Genomic DNA, 12,681 nt, shown 5'->3' with positions numbered 1-12,681 from the left:
ATTGTTCTAGGATCTGTAGTGGGAGAACTATTAAAAGGTAGCTTAGTGAAGAGGAAAGAAAATCAAGCATGAGTTTGTGTGTTTTTCCTCCCACTAGAAATAGTGCCTTCCTAAAATCTCATGGAAGACTGTGAAATGGTTTTCAACTTAGAGACATGGAAAGTAAAATAGGTCAAAGTCCACTGCATCTATTTTCAATTATTGAGACATATAGTCCTCAAGCAGGCAGAGTCAGCTATAATTGATCATAATGAAAATATAGTAAAATGTATCCCCCATAGGTTTAAATGCAAAATGAGAATACCCAACTTTTTATTACTCATTAAATGAAATGTGCAGTGTTTTTCCCCTTTTAAGGTCAAGTATGCAGTATTTTGGAAAATAAACCATAAAAACATGATTAGGGGGAACAGAGGAAGTCATTATTTTCTCCAGTCATAAAGAATGTAGCATCATTCTATCAATATAATGTATCTTTATAAAAGCAGTGGCAGCATGTGGCAGTGCTTAAATTGCAAATACAGTATTTAAGAAAAAGCATGGATTAAAAGAGCACTGAGATGAGCTGAAATATATCCACATGGATTACATTATTTTTATCAATCCCATTGCCTTCCCAAAGACCCACCTAATATTATATATGGCGCTATTGCTTACCTGGACAGAAATGATGTACCCATCAGGCCAAAAGTCACAGAGTAAATTCAAGTATGCAGTTAATGGTTTATAGAGACAGAGTCTATGTTGTGATATATGAGGGAGGAAACTAAAGTGTCTGTGAACTCAGTGTGGACATATTGAACTTGAATCTGTAAGTGTATATAACTTCTCTTGATCTGCTTTGCCATCATGGAACAATTTACCTCTCAAAAACTGAAGATGGCAAGATGCACCCTCTCAATGTTCCTATCAGGAAACATGTTCATGCAAAAGCTTATCATAAAGACAAATAGTTCTTAGAATGTGGCTTTCGCAAAGCATGACCTCAATGTGAAGGCAGTTCCAGTGCAGTGTCAGTGTTTCAACAACAGTTGCTAGCTATCTGTCATATTTAGGGCAGTTATACTTTCGATATGCTCCATGAGAGGCAGCTGGATCAAGTTGAAACCAATTTGAAAAACATGTTTAGGAAAGCAAAGGAAATGACCTGTGACATGATAAACACACCATACTGTGCATGAGATTCTCAGTCCTGCAGCTCTATCAAGTCAGGCTAGATAGGACAGGATGGATTTTTAAGCCAACATTCAGGTTCAGGATTTCATGTTTCAGGGCTTAGCGATGGCTTCCATTTCCAGTCTGTCTTCTTTTACATGCTACATGGCATTTTCTGCAGGTTTTGGCTTTCAATAAAATACAAGGCAGCTCCTACTCACAGCATCACTGTCTACAATGCAAGAAGAACAGCCCTAAACAGAATAAAATGCCTCTGACCAATGGGGGATGGGAAAGACAACTTGGAGATTCTGCCAAATCCCTACGAGAGAACTTTTTTTTATTAGTTCATCAGTTGGGTGGGTGGGTTTAGACTTTTTTATTTTGCTGCTACTTTGTGTGTGTGTGCGTGCACACATGCATGTGTGTGTTAGGGATTTTTGTTTTTGTTTTTATTTATTTTTTGATAGAGAGTGCAGATGTTGCAACCTTGTCTCACATGCTAATATGAATTAAGAAAATGGCCTCTGTCCTGGGCAGTTTGTTTTTATCCCTAGGATTTGTTAGTGTGATGAACTAGATAAAAAGGCCAGAAAATAAAAGGGTCCTCACGGATTCTCTGAGGAAATGCCAGGCCTGCTTGTTACTGAAAACTCAGCAGAAATGCACACAGCCACAAGAGCAACTGGGAGGAAGCCAAAGGCACAGGCGCCAAATAAGTGGAATCTCCTCCAGGCTTTGGTTCCCTTACTTCTCCTGCACGTATCTCATAGTGAGACACAAGATTTGGCTCAGCACTGCTAAGAATGTGGCACTCATCAGAAAACTGGGCATAAAGGAAATCAAGATCTATGATTTTTAAAAGCGGTCTTTTTTTCCTTACAACCTTAAGCTAGATGTTCAGACTCAAACGTGGTTCCCAAACTGAAAACTTGAACGCTTACATCTTCAGTTTTTTGAAAACAAAACCTTCTTTTCCACTGGCATTTTAGAATTATTTAAAAACATGACAAACCACACCTCAAAGGAAAATTCAGAAGATTATAGTTCCAGGGGCCAGCATTGTTGTGCAGCAACGTAAGGCACCATTTAGGACACTGGCATCTTATATCTTAGCACAGGTTAGAGTCCCAGCTGCTATGCTTCTGATCCAGCTTCATACTAATTTTCCCAGGAAAGGCAATGGAAGACAACTCAAGTACATGGGCACCTGCCACCCATGTGGGATACCAGCCTGGCCAGACTTGGCTATGGTAGCTATTTGGGGTGTGAACCAGTCTCTCTGTCTGTCTTTCAAATAAATCAATCTTTTAAAAGAAGTAGATGATGATGGTGAAAATGATGATGGCTCCAGCTTTCTCTTTCTGAACTCTTCCGGGTTCACATAACCATTCATTGCCAAAGGGAGATGTTAATAAGTAGATGAGATAACTGTTAAAGTGTTTGGGTCCATAAAACTGCATGTGTAACACTCTGGGGTTCTACATTGCCCGCCCCACATCACCAGCTGTAGATCAGCACCTGCATTTAGTAAAGTGGTAAAGGAGATAAAATATCTACATAAATGATCCACTGGTGATAACAGTACTGTGTGCTAAGTAAATCAATGCTTTCATTTTGTGTGAGATTATATTCCAACAGGCTTTGTATATTAAGTAGACAGTTATTATGCTAGACATTTTGTTGGCCTAAATTTTGCTCTCCAATGTTGTAAATATGGATATGATTTGATTCTGCGCATTAACTTGATATTTCAGTTAAATGAAATACACCTTCAGGAATCTGGTTCAATGTGCTGAGTGACTGGTTAATGCAGCAAGACTGAAGATGGATGAAAAGAAGGATTTGAGGACTCCAATCCTCATTCTGTCTTTGTCATTGTCAGTGACAAAGTAAAGTTTAACAGCATAACTAGAAATGAGCTTAGTCATTCATTCAGTAAATATTTTTGAGCATGTGGCATTGTTAAAATTGTTCAGTCCACAACATTTAAGAAACACTTAAGCAGAAAACCTCTGCCATGAGAGAAATTGCTGTCTAGGAGAGGAAAAAGATAATGAATGGGACAGAAAACAAAAATAAGTCAAACTTTAAATAAATAAATAAATAAAATACATAGAACATGATTGATAAGGCTAAGGAGAAAAGTAATACATGGGAACGGGGATCACAGTTTAGGAGTGGGAGCAGGGATTCAGGGAAATGTAGGACGGTATCAGGACAGACTTCACTGGTGTGGCGATCTTGAGCAAAGGTTTGAAGGCTGTGAGAGTGAGCCACAGAGATATCGGAAGGAAAGCATTTCAGGAAAAGACACAGTGTGAAGGAAGTAAGACTGCGCAAGGACTTCAGACGTTAGTTTTTTTATTCTAAGTGGCATCACTGAAGATAACTTTATGGATTCATTCAGATATGAGGAGATTCACACTACTAAACAAGTATAGAAATCCTATAGATAGTATCAGCTTGTCAGTCTTTGTAGGATGCAAGGGATAGCAGCAAGTTTGGGAGAGCTCACCTATGGCTTATTTTTATAGTTAGAGAACGAGAGGCCCACCAGGCATAAGTGGCTCCTCCAGGTCACAGTGCTCCGGTGGCAGAGGCAGGGCTAGAATCCAGAACTCCAGAGTCGTAGCCCCATGATTCTATCTGCTTCTCACACTGGAATTGTTTCTTATTTCAGTCATTCATAATAAAAACTCTGGATTCACTCTAAATTATGGTGAGAAATTTTGGAACATTTTATGGAGAAGAATTACATGATTTGCTTTCCTTAGGAAAGGCTCACTCTGGCTACCAAGATTAGGGAGAGCACCCAAGGACACTGAGATCAATTAGGAAGCTATTATGGTGCCCTTTGTGCTTAGAAAAACAATCATTGAAGGAATCAATGAATGAATACAGATAAGTGCCTCACAGCAGATCAAATATTAGTTCCTTAATATGAAAATGTATTTGGGGCCGGCGCCATGGCTCAATAGGCTAATCCTCAGCCTGCAGCACTGGCACACTGGTTCTAGTCCCATTTGGGGCGCCGGATTCTGTCCCAGTTGCCCCTCTTCCCGTCCAGCTCTCTGCTCTGGCCCGGGAGTGCAGTGGAGAATGGCACCCGCATGGGAAACCAGGAGAAGCACCTGGCTCATGGCTTCAGATCAGCACGATGTGCCAGCCGCAGCAGCCATTGAGGGGTGAACCAATGGAAAAGGAAGACCTTTCTGTCTGTCTCTCTCTCACTGTCGACTCTGCCTGTCAAAAAAAAAAAAAAAAAAGAAAATGTATTTGGGACCTTGCCTATGCATATGGCACATTTATACATACCATGCGAATAATAAAAATATAGCCCCTGGAGATTTGTACTTCTGGGAAGGTAGACTAAAAGTACATTACCTATTTCCTCCACTAAGGCAACTAAAACCCTAGATATTATGCTTGTGTATAAAGCAAAACAAAAAGACTCCAAAAATGGTGAGAAGAAGGCAGACTTGTTGAGAACCTCAGGACTCTGAAAGATGTGGTGCTGAGTTCCTAGGTCTTCTCTCTACCTCACATATACCATATACCACACTTGAAGTTGAAATCATGACAACCCAGAAACACCAATGGGCACAGATAAAAATAAGTCAAACAGAAGTCTGACTCACTAGCCAAAAGACCAGGAAAGGGACAACTTAGAAAAACAGAACACTTTTAGATAGTAACTGCTCTACTCTAGGCAAATGCCATGAGGGGCAGAGGGAAGGGGAAATAGCGGTGGCCTCAGCTCCACCCACACCAGTAAAGTTCAAGTGCAGAGCCTCCCACCTTTGTGAGCTTGCAATGAGACACCAAAACACCCTTGCTGAGCTGGAGTCAGAGAGAAGTAAGTAGGAAGCTTGGATTTTCATGCCAGGAATAAAGTCCTCCATCATGCCGCAGGTGACCACTGGGGATCCTGAATTTCCATTCCACCCCCAGAGGGAATGAAGCACACCTCCACTCCCTACCAGGGCGGTGCCAGAGAAAGCACTCTGGAGAGTCAAGAGTTACCCTATAGACCAGTGGTACCAAGGCCACTATGGTGATAGCAGAGATTATCTGGTAAGCAAGAACTCCCATCCCAACCTTGCAACAAGACAAAGCTGCCCCACTGAGTATCAAAGAAAGCTGAGTGGGACCCTGAACTTCTAACTCCATCTGCCAGTAATGAGGCAGTAAAAGGGAAGCCAGATAAAACAGCAGAGTCTCATGATATTCTGTGAAAATGTCCAAGTTCTAATCAAAAATTACTCACTACATTAAGAACTAGGAAATTAGAACTTGAATGAAAAGAATCAATCTGGGGCCGGCGCTGTAGTGCAGCTGGTTAACACCTTGACCTGAGGCACCGGCATCCCACATGGGCACCAGTTCTATTCAGGCTGCTCCTCTTCCCATCCAACTCTCTGCTATGACCTGGGAAAGTAGTAGAAGATGGCCCAAGTCCTTGGGCCCCTGCACCTGTGTGGGAGACCCAGAAGAAGCTCCTGGCTTCAGATCAGCGCAGTTCCGGCCATTGCAGCCAGTTGGGGAGTGAACCATTGGATGGAAGACTCTCTCTCTCTCTCACTTTCTCTCTCTCTCTCTCTCTCCTCTCTCTCTTTGTAACTCTGATTTTCAAATACATAAATAAAATCTTAAAAAAAAAAGAAAGAAAGAAAAAGAATCAATCATGAATAGCTGCCAACATTGGGAAGACAAGGATGTTAGAATTATCTGATAATGCTTTTAAGACAATTTTGATAGAAATGGCTTAATGAACAATTATGAGCATGCTTGAAATGGACTAAATGTTTATGTCCCATCTCCTCAAACTCATATATGAAATGCCAACCTGCAAGGTGATAGAATTAGGAGGTGGGACCTTTGGGAGATTAGGTCATGAAAGCAGAGCCTTCAAGGATGGGATTAGTGACCTTATAAAAGAGATGCCAGAAAGATATTCACCACTTCTACTATGTGAAGGCTACAGCTAGATGGCATTATCTATCAACCACAAAGCAGACCCTCAACAGATCCTAGATCTGCATCAGGCACCTTGACCATGAACTTCTCAACCTCTGGAATTGTGAGAAATAAATGCCTGTTATTTGAAAGATACCTGGCTTATAATATTTTGTTAAATAGCCCAAATGGATGGACAATGCTTAAAACAAAATTGTTTTTAAAGTCTCAGCAAATGGTGCCATAGTGTAGTGGGCTAAGCTTCCACTGTGGCATCAGGATCCCATATGGGCACCGGTTCTAGTCTCAACTGTTCCTCTTCCGATCCTGATCTCTACTATGAACAGGGAAAGCAACAGAACATGGCCTAAGTTCCTGGGCCCCTGCACCTACGTGGGAGACCCAGAAGAAGCTCCTGGCTCCTGTCTTCAGATTGGCCCAGCTCCGGCCATTGCAGCCACTTGGGAAGTGAACCAGTGGGTGGAAGACCTTTCTCTCTATCCCTCTCTCTGTCTGTAACTCTACCTCTCAAATAAATAAATAAAATCTTTAAAAAAAATAAAGTCTCAGCAAACAACACATACATACATACATACATACACCAAATGGAAATCTTAGAAATGAGATATATAAGAACAAAAATAAAATCAAGGTGGATAGGCTCAACAGTGGACCAAGGAAAGACTTAAAGAAATGGTAGATAGGTCAGGTCAACATAAATTATCCAATCTGAAGAACAGTAAGGAAATGGAGTGAAAAGGAAATATAAACAGAATCTTAGGTATTTAGGAGAACATAGCAAAAATCTATCATCTGTGTCACCAGAGCCCTAGAAGGAGAGGAGAAAGAGGGTACAGATGATAAAGCACTCAAAAAATAATGACTTAAAACTTTCCATATTCTGCAAAATACATCAATATAAGATTTAAGAAGCCGAACAAACCACAGACAGGATAAGCCTACAGAAATCTATAGCAAAACACATCATTCAACATCTGAAAACTAAGGACAAGGGAAAAAAATCTTAAAAGTCCCCAGACAAAAGCAAATCCTTACAAGTAGGAAAAACACTTTAAATAACAAAAGATTTCTCATCAGAGGCAAGTGGCATAATATTTTTCAAGTGCTGAAAGAAAAAAATTCTCAACTCTCATTCCTATGCCCAGTGAAAATATTCTTCAGAAATGAGGGGAAATCATGACATTCTCAGGTGACAGAAAACTATGAATTTGTCACTTTGAGACCTATCCAGAAAAAATAGCTACAAGTAGTTCTCTAAACAAAAATCCAAAGACAAGTCCTTCTCAAATTACATCTTCCACCTTTGTCTTCCACTTTTTTTTTTTTTTTTTTTTTTTTGACAGACAGAGTGGACAGTGAGAGAGAGACAGAGAGAAAGGTCTTCCTTTTGCCGTTGGTTCACCCTCCAATGACCGCCGCGGTTGGCGCGCTGTGGCCGGTACACCGCGCTGATCCGATGGCAGGAGCCAGGTGCTTCTCCTGGTCTCCCATGGGGTGCAGGGCCCAAGCACTTGGGCCATCCTCCACTGCACTCCCTGGCCACAGCAGAGAGCTGGCCTGGAAGAAGGGCAACCGGGACAGGATCGGTGCCCCGACCAGGACTAGAACCCGGTGTGCCGGCACCGCAAGGTGGAGGATTAGCCTAGTGAGCCGCGGCGCCGGCCTGTCTTCCACTTTAAGGACCATTGTGACTACATTGCGCCCACCCAGACAAACCAGTGTTCTCATCTCACAGTCAGCTAATTTCCCTTTGCCATGTAAAGTAACAGATTCATAAATTCTGAAGATTAGGATCTAAACAATTTTGAGGAGCCATTATTTTCCCTATCATAAAAATGGCCTAAATATACCCATTAATTGAGAATGACAAACATGACCCAACTGTCGACTGTTTACAAGGAAGTCACTTCAAATATAGTAGCATAGGCAAAATGAAAGATGGGATACTTCAAAAGGTTCATGGAACACAGAGCTAAAGACAAGTTGGAGCAGGCATTTGGAGTAGCAGTTAGGACGCCAGCTGCAACTCCTGATTTCCACTTGGGAATATCTGGGTTCAATTGTCAGTTCTAACTCCTGCATCTCCTCGAAGGCAGATCCTCGAAGGCAGCAGTGAAGGTCAAGTGACTGAGTTCCTGTCGCCCGTGTTGGAGACCTGGATTAAGTCCCTGGCTCCTGATTTTGGCCCAGGCCTGCAAGCACCTTGATCTTGAACTGTGGCCTCAAGATTGTGAGAAAATAAATTTCTGTTCTCGAACTCACCATGCCTGTGGTATTTTGTTATGGAAGTGCTAAAAACTCTGGCCATAATAGAATCCCACCAGAAATCAAAAACAGGAGGAACCAGGAAAATCCTGAAAACCCTTAGAAACTAAGCAACATAAACCTAAATAATCCACAACACAAAGAGGAAATCTTAAGGGAAAACAAAAAACGCATTGAACCAAATGATAAAGGAAATATAATATCACAAAATCTGAGCAACAATTGCTAAAGCAGCATTGACAGGGAATTACCAGCACTAGTTTATATTAGCATTTAATATAACAATAAATGCATACATTAACAAAAAGGGAAGGGAAAAATCTCAAACCAATAATCTAAATTTCAATAATCCAAGAACCTGGAAAAGGAAGAGTAAAGTAAATCCAAAGCAAGCATAAGGAATAACATAATAGACAGCAGAAATAAACAAAAATGTAGTTCCTGCCTTCCAAAGTTTGGTGCTTATTTAGAAGGACAACACACAGCACAGAATGACAGACAGCCAGAAACTTTAAAGGTCAAGAGCAATTCAAGTACTGCCATTCTGGGTCTCAATGTACTACAAAGTGAAGAAATGCCCAAAGCAGGTTTTTCGTATTGTGGAGATTTTAAAGTTTTACATTTAGTAAATGGATCCTTTAAAAAACTAAGAAAATGCAGTAATCATATTATTCAAAAGATAATGACATAATTTGTAAACATATAAAGTTAGGGTGTACCTCAAAGTGTCCAGTAATAAGACACAGGTAAATCTGCTTAATGAATATATTTTTCATGAAGCCTGTCTGCATACATTTGACTATATATATAGTCCCATTTAGAAATAATATAACAAGTCTGCATCCAAGAGTTTACAGATTGTGAAACATAAAATGAACCACCAATTATTCTACTCTAATATTTCTGGGGAACATGCCTCAACCAATAATTAGCCATTGTAGGTCACATTCTTTTGTCTGTTGCTAATTGAGTATTACAAAACTCTGCATACAGCCAAGAGTCTCGCATTTGTGGAACTATCATAAAGCTATATTCTAAAATTGCATCCGTCTTCTTGAATATGACAGTCACATCTGATATACATAAAAATGTCAGTATGCCTCTGTTATGCAAATTGAACAGACAAGCACCCAATTATCCAACACATTTGCACAAAATTCAGGTTTTGCATGTGAAAACAGTTTCAAAAATGTACTGGAAGACTGGGATATGGAAGAGTTCCCTGTGGTAGAACCTGACAGAATTGCCCTGAAGGGAAACCCAAGGCAACTCACTATTTATATTCTCTGCTGTCACTATCTCATCTGCCATTGGTTACCTTAGAGGTATGCAGTTCCCATGGAGACCACCTTCCTTATCAGTTCTATGTATTCCAGAATGACATGGGAACAAATTAAGTGGATCAAGGTAAAAACTACTCTCAGATCAGAATTGTGCCTCTGCAAATTACCTGTGTTAGTTAAATTGTTAGTTAAATACCCTCTGCCTGCCCTGTCCCATCAGATTCTAAGCCTAGAGGGCAAGTTTGCCTCTTTCAAGCTAGTTTCAATGTCAAGAGTCTTTTTTTTTTTTTTTTTTCCCTATTCAAGTATGCTCAACTGAATGACACAGGCCCTGTTTAGGTGCAGTGAGAGGTTCATGTTTGGGTCACAGCAGGGAATGAGGATACAGTCTTTAAGTCATTGTTCAGCAGTCCATGAGTCATGTGACCTTGTTAACTCATCTATCAAACATGGATATTGCAAGACCTCAGATTTGTTGGAAAGATGGAGTGAATGTATGGTAAAGTGCTTGGTATATAACAGGCCCTTTAGTAACTCTTAGTGACATTGATGAGAGTTGTCTGTTTCAAGCAAGAGAGTCAGAGGGGAGCTTCTTTGTGGATCTGCAGTGGGTGGATTTAGAGAGTCCTAAACGTGACTCTTGATGACAAACATCTCACTAACAGGCACTGTGAGTTCCTAGTAACTATCTTCGCTATCTTTTTCCAGTACCAGAAAAATGGAATTACCTCCTTCTCAGTTTCTCACCACTGTGCTAAGTCAAGAGTTTGCTTAACCCTCACAACCAATCACTCTAAGAGGTAAATAACAGACATAAAAATGAACCTGGAAAACACTGCGAAAACTTGAATCTTACTCTGTTTCATGTTAAACCTCATGCCTCCTCTCCCCTATACTATACTGCCTTGCATTTCAGTACTAACACAGTCTCCCTGAAGGTGGCTCAAGAATCATAAATATGTAATCTGTACTATGTGTGTATAATGTACATGCCTCTTATCTACATTAAATTATATAATTCTTACAACAACTCTATGGGATCTGTGCTACTTTTGTCCTCATAACACAAATATGGAAATTGGGACCCAAGAAGTGAGACAACTTGCCCAAGGACAAATGGTTGGTGGATGTTGGGACTTGGATTCAAACCCAGACAGCAAGATTTATCCCTGGTGCTCTTAACTATTACACAACATGGATATGTGAAAGACAGCCATGATTTTCAACACACCTTCATCTCACAACATTCTTCCTAGGTAACTACAGCCAAGAATCATCAACTCTAACAGCGAAGCAAGACCAGAACTGAAATTGGAACTTTCTGCTGCTGATATTAGAAATAACAGCTACAACTGATAGATGGCTTCCCAGGTATCAGCTACTGGCTGGGTGCATGACATCTCAGAAAAATCCAGCCACAAAAGTGACACTGGATTCTTTTCATCAGTAAGAAAACTGAGATCACTGGTCATTTAAATTACGTGAGGTCAATCGGTCTCTAAACTGGCAATTCAAGATTTGAACATGTATCTTTCAGTCTTCAAAGTCTAAATGCTTCCCAAGCTCCCTAGATCATTACCTTGAGCCTCACTTAATGTTCTTCATTTAACCCCCCCGCTAAAAATAGAATTTGGTTTCCAAATTCTTACTTCACAACTGGAGTTTGCACAAGAGTTTTTGAGATGGAATAAAGGCTTTCCAAGAAATAAATATCTTTTATTTTTCCCTCAGAGAAAAATGCCTCCACAGATATGAGAATGTGTGAAATGCTTATGAAGAGCCAAAAATTAAAATTAGAATTTTCTAGGTGGAAGTGGAACTATTTCCCAAGAATGGAAATTTGGCGAGTATTTTAAGGTATAAAGAACTGGAGAAATCACTTTTAATTTGAAAGATGGGAGAAGAGAATTCTGAATACCCGGTAATTACCCTCTCTATATATACTCTCTACACAAAATAATAGCACATTCCTAGTTCAAAGGGACCTTTGAGATCATCTGTCCCAACTCTCATTTTACTTATCCACCTTTATTCAAGAAAAAGGATTGAAGGAACACATAATAAAAAGAAGCTGGACTGGAACATATCAATATAAATAAGAACCATATAGAGAAAGAAAGATTATTCCATTAGGAAACTAAGGGGAGATCATTATCGTACTTGGGTGTCAGTTCCATTTGTGTTTTCTTGGCAGCAAAGGCAAAGATTGAAAATACTATTAGTTTAACTTATGTTATGTGATAGTGTTAATAACTAACATCTATTTAATAGGTTAAGATGGGGCCTGGCATGCACAGAGTATACTGCTCAGTGTTCTCTTCCTTCTGCCTCTCCTTAAAGTGCCCTTCTTTTCATTCACACAAATCCTGCATTAGAAAGTAACATCTGTTTCTAAAACAAAACAGTTTTGAAATTATTTTCTGCCAGGAGTTATACTCAGACACAGTTATTTTCGAATAAATAACTTACTATATATATATATATATATATATAATATGTATATGCAAAAATTCACAAAATAAAGGATAAATTCTTAATAACCTGAAACTTCTCAAAAGAATAAATACAAAAGAGGAAAGGAGAGGAATGGAAAGGGAAGGGAAAAGTGAAATCACCTGAAACCAGTGTTTAATATATGTGCGTGTTTATAAACACGTAAGTAGATTTCCTCAAGGTCTCAAGATTCAGCTGACAATGTCTTCCCTTAACCACTCAGAGCAACTTTCCCACAATCACTCAGTGACCCCGGAAAGCCACATACATATTCACCGCTAGACATCATGAGGACAAGAGGCGTGCAGATGGCCACCATTTTTAAGAGCTAGTGTATTTGAGGGTTTGATTATTTAATCAAATAATTATACTATTTACTCACTTAACAAAAAGTTTTAGTAGTGCAAAAATCAGTAAAGCCCATGAGATCCTGCGAAGACTGTAATGAAATAAAGATAACATGGAACAACCCAGGGCTTGCCAATCAGCACACCCCTGCCAAGGC

The sequence above is a fragment of the Lepus europaeus genome, chromosome 2, assembly GCF_033115175.1.
Source record: "Lepus europaeus isolate LE1 chromosome 2, mLepTim1.pri, whole genome shotgun sequence".
Taxonomy (NCBI): Eukaryota; Metazoa; Chordata; class Mammalia; order Lagomorpha; family Leporidae; genus Lepus; species Lepus europaeus.
The sequence above is the reverse complement of the archived record's forward strand: the minus strand, read 5'-3'. Positions refer to the sequence as shown.